Below are 7,177 nucleotides of genomic sequence, written 5' to 3' on the forward strand. Positions count from 1 at the left end.
ATTGGAGAAAAAATGTTGAACCAGCACAATGAGGGAAGAGTTTATACTTAATTTGTTTGGTAGAGTGCATGAAATGAAAGACCACAGAACTAGGTCCAGAAAGTTTTATTTTGGTCATTATTTGGAGAGGATTGAATGTTAAATTAGAGTGTTTGAACTTATTCTAAAGACTTTGGGAAACTATTGATGTGACACAACCTATGTCCTACTTCAGCAGGGTAAATTTGGCAGTCATAAAATACTTGAGAAAAGTAGTATGCTGAATGGAGAAAATAATTGGGATGCTATTGCGGTAGTCTAAGAGCAAGATACCAAGGCTGAATTAAATTATCAATATTGTTAGTAAAGAGAATGGGTTAGCTAAAATATATCACAAAGAGGATAGGCAGGACTTGGCAACAGCTTGGAGGCAGAATACAAATATGAAAGACTTGTCATGAATACATGGAACTCTTATACCCAGAGGACAGGAAAGTGGTGATACCATTATTGGAAATTTGCTTTAAAGCAGAAAAATTTGGAGACAGATGACAGTGGATTCAATTGTGAATATTGCTGCTGATTTATTCTCCCCTAGAATATATGTTCTGGTGGTCCTTATATATCAATGATCTTGATCTCACAACCTACCTGCCCACCCCAAATCTGATAAGCTGTAGGTTCCAAACTGATTTCCATAGAAGAAAATGGATTGCCCCAAACCAACTGAAACTTTTTATTATGTAAAGCTTATAATAAGGTGGATAGCTGCAACTCAGACATTCTCATTGTGGGACCAACCAAGGAAAGCCACTGAAAATATACATTGTTGTTATTTATCTATGAGTTACTATAAAGTATAATAGTATTACTTTATATATCATGTAAAAATGCTGGATTTAGGGGAAAAGGTTACTCTTTTCTGGGATTAGGGTTTAGCATTTTTCTATTAGCAGTAGTATTAGGTTTTGCACGGGACTTTCATAATCAGAAGGTTTGGAACCAAATTTTTATATTACTCATAACTTTTAATAACAAAAGCAGTATGAGTTTTGTCTTTGGATTATTATACATGTACATCTTTAATTGAAAATATGAAAATACATATTGGTAGTTTATTTGGGCATTCAAGTAAAGATTTTTCTGTCAGTTCACTGAATAAAAAATTAAGTGAGTTTTGTTTCCAATGCTATTTTTTTTGTCAGACAGACATTGCTGTTCAGTCTTAACTGCTGTGTTTTTTTGCTCTAAAAAACAGGCTATTTTTTTCCTGACCATTTTATAGACAGGTGAACACATACATTCAAACAAATCTAAAAAAAAAATTATTTTTCTATAACCTAAATATCTTATTGATAGTCATTTTAGAGTATATGAGCACATCAGAACCTAATAGAACAGTAAACTTTTATAATTATAAGCTTCTTATAATAGCAGTGTTCACCAAAATATATGCATATTTCTGTTCCTTCTGTATCAACATATAATTGAGAACTTCATCATATAGAAAGTTAGTCATTCAAGTCTGGCTTATTCAAATGATAGGTATGTCCATGATTAGACATATGATGCTCAGAAAGTTACTAAATCTCCCTTGCATATGTTTCTTGCTTTAAACAATAAACATTATAATATTAAACCCCCTTTTTGATCTGTAAAAATTAAATTAAATTATGTAACATGTATTGTATTGCTGGATTCATGTAAGTGTGTATTTCATGTCAGTTGTTATATCTGTTGTTGTTATCATCAGCTGTGACCTGAGCACCATATGTCTGAGTCTTTCCAAATCAACTGCTCTATTTTTCTATTTCTATTCACTAATGTATTAAAAGGGGAAACCTCCCCAAATGGAAATTATTTATTAAAAAATTGTGCATTTATTCTTACATGTTTAAATTTCAGTCACCTGCAAAGTACTCTCTGTTTGATGTAATACACCTATTATACCAGTCTGACATAATACAGCTATCAAGTTGCTTTCCATTGTTCAAAACAGATTTTGAATTCATCAATTTTGATGCCTTTTAGTGCTTCTGCCATTTTTTGTTTCACCTCTTCCACATCAGCAAAATGTTTCCCTTTGAGGACTTTTTTCCTCAGGGAAAACAAACAGTAGCTCAGGGCAAGGTCCTGTGAAAGGGAGGGTGGGGCACAGGGGTCATGCCGCTTTTGGTCAAAAACTGAATGCTCAGGGCAGTGTGGGGTAGGTATGCTATAAATCATTCATCATGAAGGGGGCATATGAGTTGAAAGAATTTCTCACTCCCAAAATCACTGAAGCCTAATGCAACCTCTCACAACAACGCTAGCTGGAACACTTAAATCAATGGGTCCCTAGAACACTTACTTAGCAGGGGAAGCCTATACTGTAAGTGGCCCACTATCCAAAAAATAATTGTTTTTTGGGGGTGGTCTTCTTTTGTTAAAACAGAGAATATATATGCAATCTGTACATATATAAAATTGTTTGATTTTTTAAAGAGAAAACACCACATTTTTTTCTTGAAGAAAAATGCATCAATTAGAAATTCTGATATTAATGTTTTTACTCAAAAACCCAATTTTAAATATTGTGAAATAAAAATGGTGAAATAATAACCTCATTCATCCTTGTAACTATGTGTATTCAGTGTTTAGCTCTCACTTATTAAGGAGAACATGTGGCATTCGGTTTCTATTTCTTTAATATTTGCTTAGGGTGATGGTCTTTAGCTGCACCCATGTTGATGCAAAGTACATGATTTTGTTCATTTTCATGACTGCATAATATCCCAAGGTATATATGTACCCCATTGTCTTTATTTTTTATTTTTATTAATTTTTATTATAAAGATATGGGGTACAATTCAAGGTTAGGTATACAAACATCGATCATACAGGTACCTTTGTTGATGAGATATACCACTCCCTCCCTTAGCAGTTTCCCTCAACTGCCAATCCCACCCCCTCCCCTGACAGTTTCCCATTAATGCCAATCAATTTCTTATAGCATTATAATTGTTCAAGTTTCTCTTATGAGTGAGAACATATGGAACTCTGTTCTTTGTTTCTGTGATAAATCACTGAGTATAATCGACTCCAAATTCACCCAGGTTGCTGCAAAGTCCATATATTTGTCCTTCTTTATGGCTGCATTATATTCCGTTGTGTATGAGAAACACATTTTTTTTTTTATCAAGTCCATCTTTGATGGGCAACATAGTTGGTTCCATGTTTTTTGTTATTGTGAATAGAGCTGCAACAAACATAGGTGTGCAGGTATCTTCTCTGTAGAATAATTTAGTTCCTCCAGGTATATTCCCAATAGGGGAATTGCTGAGTTATGTGGAAGGTCAATTTCTATTCTTTCAGAAATTGCCACACTGTTTTCCAGAGAGGTTGTACAAGTTTTCATTCCCACCAGCAGTGTAACAGCATTCTTTTTTCTCCACATCCTTGCCAGGATCTGCTGTTGTTTGTTTTATTAATGATGGCCATTCTTACAGGGGTTAGATGGTATCTCAATGTGGTTTTGATTTGCATTTCTCTGATGATGAGTGAGGCTGAGCACTTTTTCATGTGTCTGTTGGCTGCCCGTATATTTTCTTTTGAGAAGTGTCTATTCATGTCAAGGGCCTATTGTTTTTTTCCTTTCAGCGCGTTTGAGTTCCTTGTAGATCCTAGATGTTAAGCCTTTGTCAGATAAACAGTTGGCAAATAAATTTTCCCATTCTGTGGGCTGGTTGAGGAATTGAGGCTTTGCATCCAGAATCTCTATCCTGTTCTATTGGTCTATGTGCCTATTTTTGTACCAATACCAGGCTGTTTTGATTACTGTTACCTTATAGTAAAGTTTGAAGTCTGGAAGTGTGATACCTCCTGCATTGTTTCTCTTGCTAAGGATTGTTTTGGCTATTCGTGGTCATTTTTATTTCCATACTAATTTCTGTATTGTCATTTCCAGGTGTGAGAAGAATGATGTTGGTAACTGAATGGGTATAGCGTTGAATCTGTAGAGTGCCTTTGGTAGGATGGACATCTTAACAATGTTGATTCTTCCTATCCATGAGCATGGGATATTTTTCCATTTGTTTGTGTCTTCTTGGATTTCTTTGAGCAGTGTTTTGTAATTCTTATTGTAAATATCTTTCACTTTTCTAGTTAGGAAGGTCCCGAGGTATTTCATTTTTTCAGTGGCTATTGTGAATGGGACTGTGCTTTTTATTTGGGTCTCTGCCTGCCTTTTGTTGGTATAGAGGAATGCAACTGACTTTTGCATGTTTATTTTGTACCCTGAGATGTTGCCAAAGTCCTTTATCAGTGCAAGAAGTTTTTTGACAGATTCTTTTGGATTTTCAACATGTAGGATCATATCATCAGCAAAGAGGGATAACTTGACTTCCTCTTTTCCTATTTGGATACCCATGATTTCCTTCTCATATCTAATTGCCTGAACTAGGACCTCAAGCACAATATTGAACAAGAGGGGTGAGCGTGGGCAGCCTTGTCTTGTTCCAGTTTTCAGGGGGAAATATTTCTAGTTTCTGTCCATTTAGCAATATGTTAGCTGTGGATTTGTTGTAGATGGCACTTACTCTTTTGAGGTATGTTCATTCTATACCTAGGTATTTGAGGGTTTTTATCAAGAAGGGATGCAGGATTTTATCAAAAGCAATTTCTGCATCTATGAGATAATCATGTGCTTCTTGCTTTTACTTCTGTTGATGTATTTAATTATATTTATGGTCTTGTGAATGTTGAACTAGCCCTGCATCCTGGGGATGAAGTTTACTTGATCATGGTGGATGATTTTTGAGATGTGTTTTTGGATCCAATTTGCTAGAATCTTGTTGAAGATTTTTGCATGCATTTCATAAGGGATATTGGCCTGTAGTTATCTTTCTTTGTTGGATCTTTACCCGGTTTGGGTATCAGTGCAATGTTAGCTATATAAAATGATTTGGGGAGAATTTTTTCTTTCTCAATTGCCTGGAATACTTTCAATAGCATTGGTATCAGCTCCTCCTTGTATGTTTTGTAGAAATCTGCTGGAAAGCCATCCGGCCCAGGGTTATTTTGTAGGTAGTTTTCGTATGACAGAGTCAATTTCCTGGGTTGTTATTGATCTATTTAGTGTTTCAATGCCTTCTTGTTTCAACTTGGATATATTGTGTGTTGTCAGAAAGTCCTCCATTTCATCTAGGTTATCAAGTTTGTTTCCATATAGGTGTACATAGTAATCTCCAATAATCTTTTGTATTTTTTCAGGGTCAGTTGTGATTTGATCTTCTGTATTTCTGATTGTGTTTATTTGGGCTTTTTCTCTCTTTTTCTTGGTCATTCTAGCTAGAAGTCCATCAATCTTGTTAATTCTTTCAAAGAACCAGTTTTTTGTTTTGTTGATGTTTTCTATGATATTTTTGTCTTCTATATCCCATATTTGGGCTCTTATTTTTGTGATTTGTATTCTTCCACTACAGTTGGGGTTTTGGTGGTATTCTCTTTCCAGCTCCCTGGGTGATTTTTTAGGCTCTCTACTTGTGATCTTCCCATTTTCTTGATGTGTGCTAGTAGAGATACAAATTCTTTTCTTAGAACTGATTTCATGGCATCCCAGAGGTTTTGGTAGAATGTTTCTTCATTTTTATTTGTTTCCAGGAATCTTTCAATTTCTTTTTTTATTTCAGTGTTGACCCAGTCATTGTTCAGCATCATGCTGATTAGTGTCCCTGTCTTTGTGGGTTTTGGGGAAATTTTGTTGGTGTTTATATTTATTTTTATTCCACTGTGGTCTGAAAAGGTGCATGACAAGATTTCAATCTTATGAAATTTGTTTGTTTGATTTACAGCCAATGATGAGGTCGATCTTGGAGTATATTCCTTGTGGTGATGAGTATAATATATATTTTGTGGTCATTGGGTGGAGTGTCCTGTAGGTATCAATTAAGTCCATTTGTTCAAGAGTCTCATTGAGGTTTTGGGTCTCCTTGCTGACTTTTTGTCTTGATGATCTATCTAGGGTTGTGAGTGGGGTATTAAAATTCCCCCCCCATGATAGTGTTTGAGTCAATCTCTTTTTAAGTTTGCCTAGAAGCTGCTTTATGAACATTGGTGCTCCTATGTTAAGTGCATATATTTTTAGGATGGATATTTCTTGCTTATGGATTGAAATTTTATCATTATATACTGATCTTCTTCAACTTTTTTGATTTTTTATAGCTTAATGGATGTTTTGTCTGAGATTAAGATTGCAACTTCTACTGGGCTCGGTGGCTCAGCCTGTAATCTCGCGCTTTGGGAGGCTGAGGTGAGTGGATTGCCTGAACCTGCAGGTTCGAGACCTGCCTGGGCAACTTGGTGAGACCTCATCTCTACAGTAAATAAAAAAATCAGCCAGGCATGGTAGTGTGTGCCTGTAATTCTGGCTACTCGGAAGGCTGAGGCAGAAGGATTGCCGGAGCCCAGCAGGTTGAGGCTGCAGTGGCCGGGAGTGGCCACTGCACTCCAGTCTGGGCAACAGAGTGAGACTCCAACTCAAAAAGATTGCAACTCCAGCTTTCTTTTGTGTTATTAAAATTGCAACTCCAGCTTTCTTTTGTGTTATGTTCACCTGAAAATTTGTATCCCATTCTCTTACTTTTATTCTGCTAGTGCCCTTTCTGGTGAGATGAGTCTCTTGGAGACAATATATTGTTGTTTCATGATATTTTATCCATTTTGCTATTCTGTCTTTTCAGTGGTGTGTTTAGTCCATTCACATTAGGGCTAATTATTGAAATGTGAGTATTTATCCCTGTCATGAGGTTCTTATAGAGTTGTTGCTCCTGTTTGTTGTCTTTCTTTTGATTTTGGGGGTTGGTTTGTGTATTTTCAATCTTTTTCCTGTACTCTTGTGAAGATCATTGTTATTCTTTTCCCCTTTTCTTCTGTGTTTTATACTTTCTTGTAAGGGTGGTCTGGAGGCAGCATAAGTTCTTAAGGATTGGCTGTCTGGAAAAGATTTTAATTCTCCCCCACTGATGAAGCTTAGCTTGGCTGTGTAGGTTATTCTTGGTTGAAATTGTTTATCTTTGAGAACTCTGAATTTTGGACTCCAAACTCTCCTAACCTGAAGTGTTTCTGTAGATAAATCTGCTGCTATTCTGACTGGTCTTCCCTGGTAGGTAGTCTGACCTTTTTCTCTTGCTGTTTTTAGGATTTTTTTCTTTTATACCTA

This window comes from Carlito syrichta, unplaced genomic scaffold (assembly GCF_000164805.1).
Source record: "Carlito syrichta isolate Samal-C Ts95f unplaced genomic scaffold, Tarsius_syrichta-2.0.1 Scaffold315748, whole genome shotgun sequence".
In the NCBI taxonomy this organism is placed as follows: Eukaryota; Metazoa; Chordata; class Mammalia; order Primates; family Tarsiidae; genus Carlito; species Carlito syrichta.